Genomic DNA, 20,718 nt, shown 5'->3' with positions numbered 1-20,718 from the left:
AAGTTCTCCAAGTGTGACTTCTGGTTGCACAAAGTACAGTTCCTTGGGGACCTTGTCAACCAGAATGGTATTTTCGTAGATCCGGCCAAGATAGAGGTCGTGATGTAGTAGTAGACTCCTGTCTCCAACTGAGATTCGGAGCTTCCTGGGTCTAGCAAGGTATTACAGGAGATTTATCCAGGACTTCTCCAAGATAGCAGTTTCGTTGACCCAACTGACAAAGAAGTCAGTGGTGTTTCGTTGGGTTCCTGAGCAGCAGACAGCCTTTAAGACGCTCAGACAGCGACTGTGCGAGGCACCGATTCTCACCCTACCAGAGGGAGTAGATGACTTCATATTCTACAGTGACACTTCAATCACAAGTATGGGAGCAGTGTTGATGCGGCGGGACATGTGATAGCTTATGCCTCGAGACTGTTGAAGCCTCACGAGGCTAACTATCCGACGCATGATTTGGAGCTAGGGGCGGTGGTGTTCACCCTCAAGATTTGGCGGCATTACCTCTACGAGGTTTGATGTACTATTCACACAGACCACAAGAGTTTGAGGTACCTCATGGATCAGCCGAATCTGAACATGAGGCAGTGTTGGTGGTTGGACGTGGTTAAGGATTACGACTGTGAGATCCTTTACCACCTGGTCAAGGCCAACATAGTGGCCGATGCCCCGATTCACAAGGTGGCGGCCCCGATCCGAGACGTCTGACTGAGGATGACAGTGATTACTCCACTACTAGAGCAGATCCGAGAGGTGCAGGTTGAGGGCCTGAAGGAGGAGCGCCAGAAGTTTGAGAGGATTTCAGGCCAGGTGGTCTCCTTTGATTACAACAACAGAGGATTGTTGACCCTACATGGGAGAGTCTGGGTAGCGTACTGGGGCGAAGTGCAGCAAGTGTTGATGGATGAGGCCCATAAGTCCAGGTTCTCCATCCATCCGGGAGCAACGAAGATATACAACGATCTTCGCCCAGACTACCGATGTCCCTACATGAAGTAGGACGTTTCCTGGTACGTCAAGAGGTGCCTGTCCTGCAGGAAGGTCAAGGCGGAGCACAGGAGGCTGCTTGGCAAGATGCAGCCATCAGACATCCCCATGTAGAAGTGGGAGGATATTACTCTGAACTTTCTCACCAAGCTTCCTAGGACCGCACGTGGGGTCGATTCAATATGGGTCATTATGGATCAATTAACCAAGAGCGCGTACTTCATACCGACCTAGGAGAGCATCTCGGCCAAGAAGTTGGACTAGATTTATGTGCGAGAGGTAGTGGCACGTCATGGGGTGCCTGTCTCGGTGGTGTCAGAAGGATCTTATCCTTTCTCTGATTATGCCAAGACTCGGCGAGTCTGAGGAAGACTCGATGAGTTAGTTTGAAAAAGCGCGATGTCGTTTAGGAACTCGACGAGTCATGGGGTTACTTGGCGAGTCAAGTAGTTATTCTAGGGTTCTGAGTTCCGGGACTCGGCGAGTCATAAGGCTGACTCGGCGAGTTTGGTCAACTTGGAAGGTTGACTTTTACCAGAACATTGACTTTGACCAGGGGTAAAATGGTTATTTTACAATAAGAATACTTATCAACTTTTGACTAAGTGTCCTTATGGAATTTATAGCCAGAGAGTCACCGGAGCAGCAAAGAAGAATTCCTCACCCATATTTTTAGCATCTAGTCATACGAGGTGAGTTTTCCTCCAGTAGGAACGGGTCTAAGGTACCAATGCCGGCCGAATTATGTAGTTGCAGTATGTTGGGCTAAGCCCAATGCAGTTTATACGTTTTCGGACTTCGGTCCGATGCCGGGGCGGTCCCGAGAAGTAGTTATGAATGCTTGATGTCTTTGTGATTCATGCATGTTTATTTTATTTGTTATATGGTCCAGACTTCAGACCGATGTCGGGAAAGCCCGATGCAGCATATGTGATTATCTTATATGTTTATGTTTATGCTATGTTCAATTTATACTGGAATTTGGTCCGATGTCGGTTAGGGCCCGATGCATTGGGCGGGGCCCAAGTTATTCAGAACTTCGTTCCGATTCTAGGCGGGGCCCACTATATGTCAGACTTCAATCCGATGCCTGGTGGGGCCTGATGCAATGGGAAAGGCCTAGTATGTGTTATATGTGTTATTGTATGGTATGTGGTAGTTTGGGGGATCTTACTAAGCTTTGTGCTTACAATTTTCAGTTTTGGTTTCAGGTACTTCTGATAGTAAGGGGAAGAGCTCAGCGTGATCGCATGGCACACACCATAGTATTTAGACTGGGATTGTTTGAGACACTGATATTTTATCATTTGATTTTGAGATAGTATTTTATATTATAAGGTCCTGGAAACGGATCTTAACCAGTGATCAAGCAATCAAACAACCAAAAAGAATAAGAATTGGAGTAGAAGAAGAATAAGATCATGCTTGCACACGTTAATAACTCGAAAAACGTCAGCTACAACTTGATAGACTCTGTCCGTGAACTCTAAATGATCAACAACCACAAATGACTCAGACAACCTCTATATATAGGGAACACTAGCCGTAAACAAGGTTTACGGCCATAAACAGACCACATGGCCGTAAACACACTAATAACCTTGATTTACACCAAAATGACTCAAAAGAACTTAAACAATAGAAAGCCAGGACCAAACCATTAACGGGACCCTTCAATCTCCCCCTTGGTTTGGTGCTAGCTTTGACTCAATCCTTGTCGACCACCAGCATGTCTGACTTCCCCATCGCCGCATACCACATCTTCTAATCTATAATGTTGGCAACCATGGATGTATACTCTTTGGCAGCAGGCTCAAAAATGACTTCATCGAACTTGATTTGATGAAGAGAAAGTTGGTGAATATCCCATATTCCAAACTGCAATAGATCCCTCTTATCATATAAGCGAATGCAATCATCTGGAAGTTTGATGACAGCAAAAGCTGTTGATTCATCAAAAACCCAGTAAAGCATGTTCTTAAATGATCCATCATTAAACTTCTTCATCACCGGAATCTGTTTGACTTGATTGGTGGGAGGCCACATCATAGTTTGAAATGGAAGATTGGTATTGGGATCAATGATGCAGGGCATTGTTTGATGATAGACTCCGTAGTCTTCATCTCCGGAAAACCCTTCTTCACTTGGGTCTCCAAATAAAGCTTGAATTGCGTCGCCTTGGGATCATTTGAAGGATTTTCAAAAGCAGCGTTTGATAACTCGGAAAGATCAACCCTGGTCCAGGACTGGAAATTTCGAAAAGATCGATAAAGATCTATATTTCCACTTCTGCGTCTCACAAGCCACATGTTTAGAGTATCGTGAAAGCCCCATGAGACAATTCCTGACCTATCACCATATGCATCTCTAAAACGTTTTTCTTCAAGATCTGTAATGGTGATTTTAGGTTGATCCCCTTGAGCATTTTGATCCAAGCTCGTTTTAAACAAAAGTTGTCCTTTCTGAGCAGATTTGGCCAATTTGGCATGTTTCTAAGCAACAACATTTGGAGCTTGAGCCGGCTCCTTATCGAATCGACCCTCAATACGAGATGTTTGAGCAGATGATGGAACAATGGGGGCAGCTTGAGTACGCAAATAAATACTTGGCTCACCAACAGAAGATTTAAACTTGTCACCAAGTTCTTCTTCCAATTTCTTCTTCAAGTCGTAATAGCTGGCGGTCAGAAGACCAAAATGAGTCTGAAGATCAGCAATTTGATTTGTCTTTAAAACCTTTTCTTCTTCAAGATCAGCAGCTTGAGTTTTGAGCTTGGTGTTTTCAGTCAAAAGATCAGCCACCCGAATATCAAGTTCAATATTCTTCTGATTAAGAAAATGTATTTCCTTTTCCTGAGTGACCTTTGCCAATGGAAATTCCTTTATCTCGGGGGGAAGGCATTGAGCTTTGTTCCTAAGCCAAATGCACGGCAAGCATTACAGAGGCAACATCATGATCAGACCTAGGATGAGAGAATCTTGTGGGAGCTGATGAGCCACCTGATGGGTTTTCGCCATAAGAACTTTCCTATGTGCGCATGCAAAACCCTAATGCTTGGATCTAGGCTTTCTAATAAACATGCTTTGAATCCAAGACTTCTAATTACTAATTAGGTTAAATAACAACATTGAAACAGATCTAGAATCATACCTTTGAGTTCCTTGTTGATCTTGAGGTCTTGGAGCTTCTAGAGTCACAAATGTCACTCCTCTAATGGCTTACAAACACCAAAGCAAGGAGGATGATTTGGGAGAGAGGAGAGGGGAGGAATTTCGACCAGAGTTCTCTTACTTAATCAGAGGTGTCGAATTCCCTATGCCATGGGGTCTATTTATACTTGTAGACTCCTTAAGGGTTACAACCTAAACCCTAATTGGATAATCTTCTCTTAAGGCTATCCAAATCCATTCCTAGATAAGCATATGGACGATTTTAGCTTTCCTAAAGCTCTTAGAATCCGTCCAAACCATATCCTAATGGATTTACAGTCTAAAGCTTAACTATCAAACAATTGACAGTTTATACCCCTTTATTTAATTAATCTCTTTAAGTCACCAAATTAATTCTAATTAATTCTATGACTTATATTAATCAAATAACAAATATATTATTCATTATATTATTCTCATAATATATATTAATAATATTTATTCTCTCTTAATAAATCATCCTATCAAGTTGCTATGGTGAAGGCAACCTAAAAGGACCATGCACTACCGGATATAGTTACAGCCTTAGACACTATTCCAACAGTCTCCCACTTGGATAAGTCTAGTAACTATACAAGTACAATTCGGTTTGCAATCGTAGCTCTCAAAGACGCTGTCAACTCTGATCTAATCAATCTTGTCCTTTAGATAAGGGAACATACAATCCTCTGTTAGATATCATGCTGACAATCCTATGGAATGGTTAGTCAAACATTTAGGTTTCTCGATCTCTGATTTATTTGACATAGAACTTAATCGAACACATCAATTCAGTTCTGACCGGGCCCGGCACATAAGTCAAATCAAATCATCGAGCGGCCGAGATATCGCTTTTACCTTCTTAGATAAAAGTTACAGATAAACTTCGACTTATATGCATTTACTTATTCATTTACCAACTATACACAACAATACGTTTTATAACATCAAGTTACTGATGCGTTTTCGTATTATCAATGTACAATCAATTAACAAATAATAAACCATATATCTAGGTTTTAAGACTATATGATATTATCGTCTTGCGATCACCTTTTATATCTTATTCCATAAGGTGATTCCAGCAAGCGCGGGTTTATTCCAATGCTCAAAACTAGTTCATAAGCACTCATGAACGTTGCAGCAATCCTTTGCTATGTCTAACACCATTTAGACATTCTACACACCAATTCATGACAATCTTCTTTCATATCTACTTCCAACATATGAACGATTGTGGACCATTTGAATAATTCGATTATTCCTAATAACCTCAATTATTCTGGAAGTCAAAACATGCAAAGTGAAACAATAGCTAAACAATTAACATAAGATAGTAACATTACTCATAAATAAAACTCCTTTATTTAATCATCAAAATGTCAATTATATTTATCTATTACACGTTTCTAATACTATCTAATCTATGCTAATATCATCCTTCAGCCCAATACTCCTAGCATGCTGCAAGTGCTTAACCCTACTCAGTCCCTTCGTAAGCGGATCTGCTGGGTTATCTTCTGATGATATCCTCTTAACTACGAGTTGTCCTTCTTCTACACGATGTCTAATAAAGTGATACTTTCTGTCGATATGTCTTGATCTACCATGATCCCTCGGTTCCTTGGTTAAAGCAACCGCACCTTCGTTATCGCAGAAAATCTCCATTGGCTCCTTTATGGCAGGTACGACTCCAAGATCACCGATGAAGTTCTTTAGCCATATTGCCTCCTTCGACGCTTCGCTCGCTGCAATGTACTCTGATTCGCACGTTGAATCAGCTACGGTTTCCTGCTTGGAACTTTTCCATGTCACTGCTCCTCCATTTAGGGTAAAGACCCAGCCCGACTGCGAACGGTAGTTGTCCCTGTCGGTTTGAAAACTGGCGTCACTATACCCTCGTACCTTCAAGTCATCACTTCCTCCGAGGACTAAGAACCATTCCTTCGTCCTCCGAAGGTACTTAAGGATATTCTTCACCGCAATCCAATGTGCTTTGCCAGGATTCCCTTGATATCTGCTAACCATGCTCAAAGCGAAGGCTACATCAGGTCGAGTACAAGTCATAGCGTACATGATTGAGCCAACTGCGGAAGCATATGGTACTCGGCTCATTTCTGCTATCTCAGCTTCTGTACTCGGACTTTGAGTCTTACTCAACTTGGCATTACTTTGTATCGGTAGTTCTCCCTTCTTTGAGTTTTCCATACTAAAACGTTTTAGTACCTTCTCTAAGTAAGTATTCTGACTAAGTCCAATTAGTTTCTTACTTCTTTCTCTTACTATCCTTATTCCCAAAATGTAAGAAGCCTCTCCGAGGTCCTTCATAGCGAAACACTTCCCGAGCCAGGACTTTACCTCCTACAGAGTCGGGATGTCGTTTCCTATGAGTAATATGTCATCGACATATAGAACGAGGAAGCTTACTATACTCCCACTGGCTTTGACATATACACAAGATTCGTCTTCGCTTCGTACAAATCCAAACTCGTTCACTTTCTCATCGAAACAAAGATTCCATCTGCGAGATGCTTGCTTAAGTCCATAAATGGACTTCTCAAGCTTACACACTCTATCCGGATGCTTCGGATCCACAAACCCCTCTGGCTGAGCCATGTAAACATCCTCAGCCAACTTTCCGTTAAGGAACGCGGTCTTGACATCCATTTGCCAAATCTCATAATCATGAAATGCGGCAATTGCTAACATCACTCTAATAGATTTAATCTTCGCAACTGGTGAGAAGGTCTCATCATAGTCAACTCCGGGAGTTTGACTAAAGCCCTTCGCGACCAATCGCGCTTTATATGTGTGTACGTTCCCATCAACGTCGGTCTTCTTCTTGAAGATCCATTTGCACCCAACGGTCTTACGTCCGGGCACGTAATCAACCAAATTCCAAACTTGGTTATCATACATCGATTGGATCTCGCTATCCATTGACTCTTTCCACTTTACAGACTCCGGGCCTGCCATGGCTTCCTTGTAGCTATTAGGTTCATTAAGATTTACTAGTGTACCATCACTAATATACGTGTCCCCTTCGGTAGTAATATGAAAGCCATAAAACTGGGGATGAACTCTAACTCTATCGGAACGTCTAAGAGGTAAGGATTCGTCAATTGGTTCAATCGGAGTTTCCTCCTCGGGTTGAGTGCCAGCGGTAGAGGTTCCTTCATCCATCGAATCTTGAATCTCTTCAAGTTCGATTTGCCTCCCACTGTCTCCTTGGCTTATGAGTTCTCGCTCTCGGAAAACTCCTCTCCTCGCAACGAAGACAACATTGTCCTTCGGTCTATAGAAGAGATATCCAAAGGATGTCTGCGGGTAGCCGATGAAAATACATCGCTCACTTCGAGGTTCAAGCTTGTCGTGAATATCTCGTCTTACGAAAACCTCGCAACCCCAAACCTTGATATGTGCCAACGAGGGAGCTTTCCCTGTCCACATCTCGTGAGGTGTTTTGGCAACCTTCTTAGTAGGGACTCGGTTAAGGATATGGGCGGCAGTCTCTAAGGCATACCCCCAGAAAGAAATTGGTAGTGAAGCACGACTCATCATAGAGCGAACCATATCCAATAAGGTTCGATTACGCCTTTCTGCCACACCATTCAACTGCGGTGTCCTAGGAGGCGTCAATTGCGAAACTATTCCACACTCCTTGAGATAATCGTGGAATTCAAGACTTAGGTACTCTCCTCCTCGATCGGATCGAAGCATCTTCATTTTCCTGCCCAATTGATTCTCCACTTCATTCTTGAACTCTTTGAACTTTTCAAAGGTGTCTGACTTTTGCTTGATTAAGTAGATATACCCATATCTACTATAGTCATCGGTAAAAGTCACATAGAAGCGGTTCCCATCCTTCGTGGTTGATCTAAACGGTCCACATACATCGGTATGTATTAGGTCCAACAGACCCTCACCCCTTTCACAAGTGCTCGTGAAGGGCGACTTAGTCATCTTTCCAAGCAAACAAGACTCGCATGTGTCATCTTCCCTAAGGTCGAATGACTCCAACACTCCATCCTTTTGGAGTTGGGCTATGCGTTTCTTGTTGACATGTCCAAGACGACAATGCCACAAGGATGCTTTATCCATACTAGTGGAAGAATCAATATTCAAAACATCATTTCCTAAGTTATCAACAATCATAACGGTTTCATATATTCCATTACATGGTATAGCTTCAAAGTAAAAGACACCATTTAGATAAGCCAAAATAGAACCATTCTCATTATTAAAAGAAAATCTAAATCCTTGTCTATATAAACCATGAAATGAAATGATGTTTCTTGCCATTTCTGGCGAATAGCAACAATTGTTCAAATCTAAAACTAAACTATTCCTAAGCACTAAGGAATACACTCCAATCTTGGTCACAGGCGACGATCTTCTGTTCCCCATGATTAGATTGATCCTTCCTTGCTCCACATCCCTACTTCTTCTTAGTCCCTGCACATTAGAACAAATGTGATAACCACAACCGGTATCAAGAACCCAAGAAATAGCATGATTAGAATCGTTAGATTTGATTGTATATATACCTGCGAAAGATGGCTTGATCTTTACTTCTTTGATCGCTTGCAGGTAATCCGGGCAGCTTCTCTTCCAATGTCCTATCTTGTGGCAGTGGTGGCACTCTGCCTCCTTCGGGTTAGAGCAGGGCTTGGCGGGATCAACTTTGGTCCCACTAGAGGAGGCACCATCTCGGGCTTTCACCTTGCGATAGTTCTTCGATGAAGCTTTCCTCTTCTTTCCCTTCCCTTGTCCAATAGCCAAGACAGGAGCAGCGGGCGGATTGGGAGTAGGTGCAACAGACTTGTCTTTGAAGTTGCTCTCAGCAACCCTCAAGAGACCTTGGAGCTTGCTTAGGGTGACCTCTTCTTTGTTCATGTGGTAGGTCATCCTAAATTGATTGTACATCGGAGGCAAAGAGTGAAGCACCATGTCGATCGCCAAATCCTCACCGAAGTCAACATTTAACTTGCGAAGGCGGTCGACATACCTTTGCATCTTTTGCAAGTGCACGGTAAGAGATTCTCCATGACCCATCTTCACAGAAATCATGTTAGTGAAAATCTCATACCTCTCTTGTCTCGCGTTTTGGTGGTACCTTTCCAATAAGTCTTGGTGCATCTCGTACGGGTACATGTCCTCGTAGGACTTTTGGAATTCGGAGTTCATGGTGGCGATCATGATGCAATGTACCTTCATTGCATCTCGCTCATGAGTTTCAAAGGCGGTGATTTCGGCTGGAGTAGCGATTTCGGTGTTGATTTTCTCGAGCTTCTCATCGAGGACATACTCCTTATCCTCATAGCGAGCAATGGTGCGAATGTATCTTATCCATTCGCTAAAGTTCGTTCCAGCGAAGGTGACCTTTTGGCAAAGGCTCATCAATGTGAAAGAACTAGCAGCAGCGTTGTTTGCGTTCGACATCTACAATTATAAAAGGACAAAGATAGATTAGAATAAGAATCCCTAATTATCACCCAATAAGAAAATTAGGGCTAGGATCCAACAATAACATTTACATACTAGAAAAGGGATGCCGTAATCTAATATGCAAATAAATTGAAGGTAAGTGAATGACGATTCACTAATTCTCCATTTCGAAACTTAAACTATTAGTCCTAAGTGTTTTTGAGAATTCCTAGGTTCGGATGAGATTCATTGAAACTATTCAATGGCATGTTTAAATCTCGATATGCCCCTCTTGTTTGTGACTGGGATGCCGAGGATCACAAAGCGGGTGTGAATTACCATGCAAATTCACATGGCGCCTTCATTGTAACAATCACCTATTCGATGTGCCGGTAAACCACACACGCTCCATCGAACTATGATAAACAACGAATCACCCTTTGCCACCTTCGCTTAGAACCAATTAGTGTGCCGGTAAACCACACGCGCTCCACTAACATCTTAGCAAGGTGCAAAGTGTAATTTCATGGGATTGCATCAATTCACTTTTCCTAAAGTAACTAGGATTGGGAAATGTTTTTTTTTTAAAAAATGTGTAGTTACTTTATATTTCTTATTATACTTTTAATGAGAGGATGAGGTTTCCCTATCCTACCCGTTCGGCTAACGACCCTCCACCAATCAAGCAAGCGGTAGGTGTGAGTGTACACCCATTAAGCGCCATTTTATAGGCCGCAACCTTATACCCACCTTATAGATCGGCTTCGTGAATGAGGCCTACTAACGGAAAGACTAGCATTTAGTTATACATATATATATTATTCTAGTAATATCATATTAGTATAGGGTTGTATTTTAAAACTTTTAAAATCTAGGGTTTTGAAATTTAAGTTGTCTAAATTAAAACTTTTAATCACAAAAGTAAATTTCAAAACAAAAAGGGTAGGTTTTAAACATTTAAAACATGGAGGATCAAATAACAAATAATTCCAATTAACAATTAATATCCTAATTATCTATATTTGATTTATTCAAGATTTCTTTTTAAGATAATTACCAAAATAATCAAAATAATCAATTAATTATCATATAAGGAAATTAAATATTTAATTAGTTGATAATTACCTTTAACTAGATCAAGATAATAGTTATATTTATCAGAAAAACGAATTAATATTGATCTAATTAGTTTATGGTAAGTTAAGATAAGATAAACACAAAGAAATCCCGAATCTGGCCATTCCTGACGCCTGGACTCGCCGAGTGCAGAAAGGGACTCGCCGAGTCTACTTTGAGACTCGCCGAGTCCATGACTCAGAAACCAAAAATCGAATTTTTGCAGGTTTGTTTCAGTTAATCAAGCAACAATTTACAGGAAACCAAGCTAGGCTCTAATACCACTAATGGGTTTTCGCCATAAGAACTTTCCTATGTGCGCATGCAAAACCCTAATGCTTGGATCTAGGCTTTCTAATAAACATGCTTTGAATCCAAGACTTCTAATTACTAATTAGGTTAAATAACAACATTGAAACAGATCTAGAATCATACCTTTGAGTTCCTTGTTGATCTTGAGGTCTTGGAGCTTCTAGAGTCACAAATGTCACTCCTCTAATGGCTTACAAACACCAAAGCAAGGAGGATGATTTGGGAGAGAGGAGAGGGGAGGAATTTCGACCAGAGTTCTCTTACTTAATCAGAGGTGTCGAATTCCCTATGTCATGGGGTCTATTTATACTTGTAGACTCCTTAAGGGTTACAACCTAAACCCTAATTGGATAATCTTCTCTTAAGGCTATCCAAATCCATTCCTAGATAAGCATATGGACGATTTTAGCTTTCCTAAAGCTCTTAGAATCCGTCCAAACCATATCCTAATGGATTTACAGTCTAAAGCTTAACTATCAAACAATTGACACTTTATACCCCTTTATTTAATTAATCTCTTTAAGTCACCAAATTAATTCTAATTAATTCTATGACTTATATTAATCAAATAACAAATATATTATTCATTATATTATTCTCATAATATATATTAATAATATTTATTCTCTCTTAATAAATCATCCTATCAAGTTGCTATGGTGAAGGCAACCCAAAAGGACCATGCACAACCGGATATAGTTACAGCCTTAGACACTATTCCAACACCACCAGCTTCAAAGGTGGTGCTAGGACCTTCATGAATCAGTCTAGATGAGACAATGGTGGAAGTGGTTATTGGTTGTGTTGGAAGGCCATAAGATAGATATGGAATAAGAATTCCCTGTCTAGGGTCGCGTCTTCTTCTCTTTAATTGAGATATGGTGATTTGGGTTGCAGTATGATCATTCTCAGTTGCCTCTGTAGTAGGAGCAACAGTATCAAGGGGAGGAATCCCTAAAACAGTCTCCATTGGAGTTGTAGTAACAACCATTTGTTTGGAGACAGGAGGCGTTGACTCGAGAACATCATCAGTTTCCTGTATCTCCGTTGTTGGATAAGCAACATCATTGATATTGTCAAAGAACAAGTCAAGGTTTTCGTTTGACAAAAGGTTTTCATTGCTTCCAAAATTTAAAGGAAAATCATCCTTGTCATATCTAGTGAGATCAAGATCCTCGTATGAATCTTTCTTAGTTGCATTCTCTGTAGTTCCTTCACTATAATCACTTTGAACTGGCACAAATGTCATGTCGTGCTCTTCTGCCATAAACGTAATAGGGATTGGAGCTTCTCCCTCATCATCTGAAACTGTGATAACATCATCTTCTTTAAACACTTGCTATGAAGACACTATGTCAGTAGATCCATGAGATTCAGATGCCTCATTCAGCTCAACGAATTTTCCAAATTTGAGAAAAGGAAATTTTCCTTGAAAAACAACCTTTCCTTTGCAATTCTGCTTGATCAGTCCAACAATGTGTGGAGTGAGAGACTTCATATCAAGAGTGTCTCCTTCTTTGACCATCTATATGAATTGTATATCAATAAACATTTGAATAAACCTTGGACACATCAATAAAGTATCCTGTGTCGTTGCATTGATGCTCACCACAAATTCATCCAAGATAAATTTCGAAAAATTGAAATTAATTCCTGCAATGAGTGATGTAATAAATCCTGTATTTCTCAAGGAGATCTCTTCAGCACCACTCCTTCTGCCATAAATGCAGCTCACAAAGATGTGAGCCAGAAATCTCCAGTATGGTGGTATAAGTTTCTTCACAGTAGGAGGGAAATTGCCTTCATATCCCATTTTAGCAAGTATTTATTGGCCGTCTTCGATCCTAATCTTAGTAGTAAATCAGGATTGATCATCAATAAAAAGAGCCTCTCTGATGAACTGTTCAGTTATCACAACTCTGCACCCTTTCGCATCTGCTTCAATAGTGACAGCTCCATCATTATCCCTCTTCAGCTTAGCATTCATCCAAAATTCTCTGATGATGCCTTAATAAAGAACGGGATTCATTGTGAGAGTAGTAGATAGACAACATTCCATTAGCCCATTAATCATTGACTTGAACTCTCCATGAGCAATAAGAGGTTCCACCAGTACGATTTCCAGATTGCGCATGTCAGTAAATTTTAGGTTTGTCATTTGATCTGCACCAAAAACAAGCCATGTGAGGAAACAAAATATTTAAGCAATGTAAAGTTTATGTTTTTCTCAAATAAACAAATTAATTTTGTCCTTAAAAACGAAATTCAACAAATTATTGATCAAATGGAATTTACGGTCAAAACAGGGGTTTACGGTCGTAAACCCATGGCCGAAAACGCAGTTTACGGTTGTAAACTCTGGCCGTAAGCTCGTGAAAACATTTTTCTTCGATTAAAGCTCCAAAATCCATTGATTTGTTGAAATAATCACATATCCATGGTCGGTTCTTGCATACCTATGAGAATCATGAGTCAATTTCACGAAACAGGTCGAAATTTTTTTGAGAGATAGAGAGAAATTGAGGGGTTTTCGGCCGAAATATTGAAAATGAGGAGTCGAGTTGATTTCGACTGTAAACTCCTCCTTTTATACCTTTTTTGAGTTTTGGCTGTTATCCACACAGTGTAAGATTAAGTCCAATTCCTAAAAACTTTCAAAAATAAAACATTTTGAGGATAAAAATTGAAGTTAAAAAAAATAAAATAAACTAAAAATAAAAATGAAAATAAAAATATAGATATAAATATAAATAAATTTCTAAAGATTAAAATCTAAAAATTGAAAATAAAATTTAGACAAATAAAAAAAAATAAAAAAATAAAAGTAAAGTAAAAATAAAATTAAAAATAAAGACAATGAATTAAAAAGAAAATAAACTTGATTTATCGCAACTAACACTTAACATAATTTTAGTGAAAGAGCATTGTTGGAGGAAATTCCGAGATTTGCAGTTGAGTAAGAATTCACATGATTAATCTCTCGCTGCTTATCATCAAGATCACAGGCTATGATGATTGTCATTGTTTCAGCAAGAGTGAGACGATTTAGATCATTTGTCTTTTTTAAGACAGGTACATTCGTATCCCACGACTTTGGAAGTGCATTCAATAGCTTTTTGTTTATCTCGGCCTTGGTCAAGAAGATCCCAGCTATATTCATCTCAGTAGTGAGTGTGATGAATCGTTGCAGCTGAGCCTCCAGGGTTTCTACAGGAAATAGTTGAACATGTTGAATCTGTGTCGTAGCATATCCTAATGGCTTTCCTTCATGTCTTCATTTCCTTCTTATACCTCAATCAACGCTTCCCATAAAGCTTTGGCTAAAGTATATTCTCTGAAACCTTGAGCTATATCAGGTGATAAAGCCATGGTCATAGTGGCCAAATCCCTTTCCTGTTCTTCAACTTTCTCAAAATCCTCATCGGTATAATTCTCAGCTTCTTTGTCAACTTGTTGTCCTGCAATAGTGGTGGTAATTCGGACTGGACCTTTGATGATGCTTCACCAAACTTTGAAGTCTTTCATTTTGATGTACTTCTCAATTCGGTATTTCCATTCAGGAAACCCATCTGCAGACAGCAACCTTGGGATGCACGTGCTTGTTCCCATAACTGAATCCAGTTCGTGATGATGAGCTTGACTTTGAGAATCCATTTCTTTTTTAATTTTTAAATCGAAAAGATTAAACACAAGAAAATGTCAAAAATGAGTTTGCAGTCAAGCCATTTACGGTTGAGGTGTTTACGGCCGTAACAGAGTTTACGGTCGGTTTTACAATCCAAGAGTTTATGGTCTGGTGATTTATGGTCAATGAAGATTTGCCGATTACGGTCTTTGAAGATGAGTTTACAGTTATTAAAGATGTTCTGTTTACGGTCCATGAACACAGTTTACCGTCAACGAAGATTCTTGAGTTTACGGCCGTAAATAGGGTTTACGGCCGTGAACACATGGCCGTAAACTCCCAGAAATTGACGAAAACTTGAATTTAGAGCAAATTCGATTTCCTTTAGTCACGAAAACACCGAATACAGTCTTGAACAATCTCGAACAGTGGTGAATGCGAGTTTAAATGGCCAAAAACATGATTGAAAGATGTTTTGACATCGGTTTTGCTCTGATACCAATTGTAAGTTCCTGGAAATGGATCTTAACCAGTGATCAAGCAATCAAACAACCAAATAGAATAAGAATTGGAGTAGAAGAAGAATAAGATCAAGCTTGCACATGTTAATAACTCGAAAAACGTCAGGTACAACATAATAGACTCTGTCCGTGAGCTCTAACTGATCAACAACCACAAATGACCTAGACAATCTCTATATATAGCGAACACTGTCCGTAAACAGGGTTTACAGCCGTAAACCTGTTTACGGCCGAAAACAGACCACATGGTCGTAAACACACTAATAACCTAGATTTACACCAAAATGACTCAAAAACAACTTAAAAAATAGAAAGCCTAGACCAAACCATTAACTGGACCCTTCATATATGATATTTTGAGACACATGACACTTGGTTTCTTATTGATCATGGATGATTATGGTCTTTATAATACTTTTAAAACGAAATTTTTGGGTCTTATTTTTGGGTAATTTCATGTTGGTGGTGTTGTGTGAAGCATTTGAGGCATCACACTTTGGGTGCTAGGCTCTTAAAGTCTCAAGGAATCAAGCTACAAGAAAAGGTATGCCATTCTACTATATTTTTGTATTACATATAGTTTATGGTATGCTGGTTAGGATGAAACCTTGGAAAAATGAAAGTTTGCATCTATAATAGAGGAAAGATAGATCCAAGGTTTCTAGGGTTGCATGAACACCTTAGGAGTGTTAGAATGTTCAAAACCCATCAGTGGTATCAGAGACTAGGCTAGTTTTGAATTATACTTTATGCAACTTGTGTTTATAGCTTGAAAAAACAAATTTTTGGCTTTCTGGATAGTGGACTTGTCGAGTCCACTAGGGGAATCACCGAGTCCAAGCACAAATTCATCCAACTCGCCGAGTCAGCTCCTGCACTCGACGAGTTGGCGCTCCAGAGTGCATATTTTTGACTTTTAAGGCTGGAATTGGACTATGATCATTACCCTAAACTGGTTTTGAACTTATAAACCTGTTTTTGATGTGGTAATGATCTTGCTAATCCAATTTCAAAGATAATTGTCAAAGTTTCAAGTTTTATATTACTTTATATGATTCTTGAAAGTTCTTGATTTGAATTATCCATGCTTATAAGTTTTTGGTACATCATATTAATTGACACTTGCTTGTTAGTTTAATTGTTGATCTAAATGCCTTTTAATAGATTCCATAACTTGTCATCAAGTTATGGAATTCCAAAATCGTTTGCCTTAAAATTCATTAAAACTCATAGGTTATGAACTTGAAAATTTATGATAAGTTTGAAAAATTGCCCTCAAGTTTTGGAATTTGTAAAGTCACTTTAGAATACTTTAATTCCAAACCCAAGAATTTTAATTGTTTAAAATTCAACCCTTATATTATTATAATATTATAGGTTTAATATTTATATATATGTATAAGACAAGTCAGTCTTACCGTTAGTAGGCCTCATTCACGAAGCCGGTCGATAAGGGGGTATAAGGTTGCCGCCTATAAAATGGCAGCTTAATGGGTGTCCACTCTCACCCACCGCTTCCTTGACTAGTAGAGGGTTGCTAGTCAAATGGGTAGGATAGGACTATAACTTTGATTAAGTATATTGATAGTAATAAAGTAACTAAACCTTTTATAAATTCCCAATCTTAGTTACTTTAGTAAAATGTGAAATTGTTGCTAATCCATGGAAATTGCATTTTGCACCTTACCAAGTCGCTAATGGAGTGTGTATGGTTAACCAGCACATTAACATGGACTAGTAAGGGCGGCAAAGGATGGCTAGATGTTTATCATAAGATAAATGGAGTGTGTGTGGTTAACTGACACATTGATTGGGTGATAATTGACATCGGGAGTACCAAGCACATTTTGCTTGTGTAGGGTTTCAAAGCACTCCATGGATGATGGCAATGGGCCTCTTTGATGAATTCTAGGTTAAAAGCCTAAGACTTGTCTTTTCCCTATAAATAGTCATGTATTATTCATAATTAGGGTTAAAAAGAGTGAGGCAAGATGTAGCCGCCACGTGAGGTTTCTTATATAGTGTTAGATTCTTTAGTCTATGCTGAAAGTGTAATTTATTCCTCTTGTTTGAATAAATCGAGTGATCTATGACCTAATCTTCATATTTGTGTTTGTTCTTATTTTTTGCATCTTGTTCATCAAATCTCAATTAGGGTTTTAATCCCAACAAGTGGTATCAGAGCGGGTCTTTGAAGATCTATTGATTTTTGAAGTATCGGTTCTTGATTTGATAATTTTCTGCACATTTATTGAAGATTATTGGCGTTTCGGCGTTTTGGAATAAGGATTTTTGTTCAATCTACTCTTCATGGAGAATTATATATCCAGGTTACTGTTCATCTACTGTTCATCTGGTATTATTTCAACCTGATTCGTATCTGTTCATATATTTTGTTTGGATCTGATCAATTCTTTTATCTAATAGCGATTTTATTGTTTTGATCATTTGGCCCCAGTTATTTTGATCCATATTTATTCCACCGATTTGTTTCTGTTATTTAGCCCATTATTTTCGCTACTGTTCACGGTTTGAGCTTGCCCATGGATCTTGTTCTTTAAAATCGTTTACTGACTCATCTTGAATCTGTAATTGTCGTTCCTTCAAATTCATCTACTCTTGAGTCGATAGTCATAAACAATACCATTCTCAGAATAGATTTTGCTTTTGTTATTTCATTATGTTGTTTGAATCGATTTGCTCCATGTGTTCCTCTTCTCGATTACATTCTGAGGATTATTTTGAAGAAATCTATTTAAATGGTGTTTTGTTGATTCCAAATGAAGATCAGTCAAGAACAATCAATAATGATTCTGAATTTGATGTTTGATCTGAAATGGTTACTGGAAATTAAACTTTGTTTTTTGTCGGCAATTGGATTAGAATTGTCAAACAAGAAAAGTCAAAATTGAAAGTTATGGAGATTGAATTGGTACTGTGATTTTTTTTTGGAATGGTACTCTCATCTGCGATGAAGTGAACAAAAATTCGTCTTGCAATCGGGATCACTAGTCTCTCAATCAAGAAGATGAACAAAGATGTTGTTATGAGTATGTGTATCGTAATGGTGGTTTATCAGTCGAAATTCGAATCTTGATTTTGCGAAGGTTATTCTGAATCGACTACATCGATTCACAGTTGATTGGAATGGTCTCGCAAGTGTTCTTTGCCTCGCAACTGTCTTGTAATCACAACATTAATTTCACATATGGTGATTCACGTTTGATCTCTCAATTGAAACCTTTCGCAATTTGAATTAGTCTCCCAAACGGAATTCAAATTACCATATTCAGATGATTGTTGCCAAATAGATCTCGGAATCATAATAGTTTGAGCAGATGTTCTTGGTGGTCAATGCGAAAAGTCAAAATCATTGGACGAATATCATACTTGCGAACGTTCATATTTGGAATTGATTTATGGGCTCGCTCTAACGTTCGTTGACATGGAGATTTGCCTTAGGGTAATGCTGATGAATTAGGACTGAACCTGGAACAATGAACTTGGGTTCGCTTGTTAATGGTTGGAGCGAATGAAGGGAGGACCGAAAGCGAAAAGGTGTTTCGGCTGATGAAGCTTGAAACGAAAATGGAAGCAAAAGGAACCGAGCCTTCAGTTGGGTTTGCTTTAGGTGAATAATTGGCTGTCTTGAAACGAACTTAGGTTCGGTCACTTGAGCTCAGATTGCACGTTCGCTTTGTTAACGACGTTCGTTGTGATTATTTCTCCACTCCAGTCACGTTCGTTTATGCAGTCAAAGAATTGGGGAAGAAGATAAACATGTTACATTTATGGTCCCACAAACTTCGGTGAATTGACTCCTTTAGTCCCTATACATTTCATTCCTTGGCAGTTTTGGACCAATTCTAGATTTTGTTACAAATAAAGGGGTTTATTGATGCATGATTACCATTCCAGCCCCTATCTTTCAGCAAGTGACAGTTTTTGACCAATATTCAGAAAAGTTTACTACATTGAGGGCCGGTGAACAGTTTTGGATTTTTCAATGCTCATATTTTTTCGTAAACAGCAAAATAATGATTCCATCAAGTCTTGACGGTTCGGAAAGTCGTTTATCGTGATAACGACAAATTTTCATGACTTTTTCGGATTTTATACTTTATTGTGTATCTCATTTTGTCGCGGGGGAGCTTAGTAAATTTTTATCCATTCAAGATCATTCTCATGACCATTTGAGGGCTTTATAATCATGTTTTTTATTATAAATCGGGGGAGAATTTGGTATGGTCATTCGAAATTGGATTTGTGACTTTTCAAAGTTGAAGATTTTTGATAAAGCTTGTGACAGAATTATGAAGGTAGCTTTTACAGTGGAAGTTCTTCATTGGGCTCTGCTAAAGCTTTTACAGAGAAGTATCCTTTACAGCGGAAGTTCTTTATCGAGCTCTGCTAAGGACTTGTTATATCTCCGACTTCATGTATTTTCTCGATAAAGTGGCGTTACGAATCTTAAAGTTTGGGTTGTTACATGATATTTTTCGATTGCTTATATCATTAACTTTTTTGAAGATCATTGTGACTTGGAGGGGGAGCTCTTCAAAGACAAGAAGTGATTCAGTTTCTTTGTTCTGAAATGGGTTTTTATGGCGGGTTTGGTTTTCATGAAGATTCTTTGGGATTACATTCGCAAATGAAGTTTAAAGACATTACTTCAGTGCTTGATTTATATATCCTAGAGCCCGTGTTTGAAGGCTATTGAAGAATCAAGATTCGTGGATTGCTTCATATATTCCTCGTTGCAGATCTTTTTATTTGCTAGATGCTTGGTTTGGAAGTTATAGCATTGTCATCCATTCCATACTTTGATGGGGAGAATGTAGGGTTTCAAAGCACTCCATGGATGATGGAAATGGGCCCTTTTGATGAATTCTAGGTTAAAAGCCCAAGACTTGTCTTTTCCCTATAAATAGTCATGTATTATTCATAATTAGGGTTAAAAAGAGTGAGGCAAAATGTAGCCGCCACGTGAGGTTTCTTATATAGTGTTAGATTCTTTAGTGTATGCTGAAAGTGTAATTTATTCCTCTTGTTTGAATAAATCGAGTGATCATTCGACCTAATCTTCATATTTGTGTTTGTTCTTATTTTCTGCATCTTGTTCATCAAAACTCAATTAGGGTTTTAATCCCAACAGCTTGGTTATTCACACCTTTTTTGTGATCCTGAGTATCGCAGTCACAAACCTGAAGGGCATAATCGAGATTTAAACATGCCATTGAATTTGTTGGGTCAAAATTATGGTTTATACTTTGCTATTCTAGGAAAATGTATTTTTCAGTCTTATAATAAGTGTTACAGTTGTGCTTACGGCCAAGTGGGTGTTTACGGGTGTAAACCCATTTACAACCCATGTTCCCTAATAATATATATAGTTTTTAGGGGTGAGGAGTGGTTGATGAACAGATGAGAGAGTACGACTAACAAAGATAGAAAGGAGCATAAGTGTGTGTAAGTGTGTGAATCTTGTGAAAAGGAACTTCATTATAATCAAATCATACAAGATTCATATTATTCTTCTTGTCAT

Source organism: Lactuca sativa, chromosome 5, assembly GCF_002870075.4.
Source record: "Lactuca sativa cultivar Salinas chromosome 5, Lsat_Salinas_v11, whole genome shotgun sequence".
Lineage (NCBI taxonomy): Eukaryota > Viridiplantae > Streptophyta > Magnoliopsida > Asterales > Asteraceae > Lactuca > Lactuca sativa.
The sequence above is the reverse complement of the archived record's forward strand: the minus strand, read 5'-3'. Positions refer to the sequence as shown.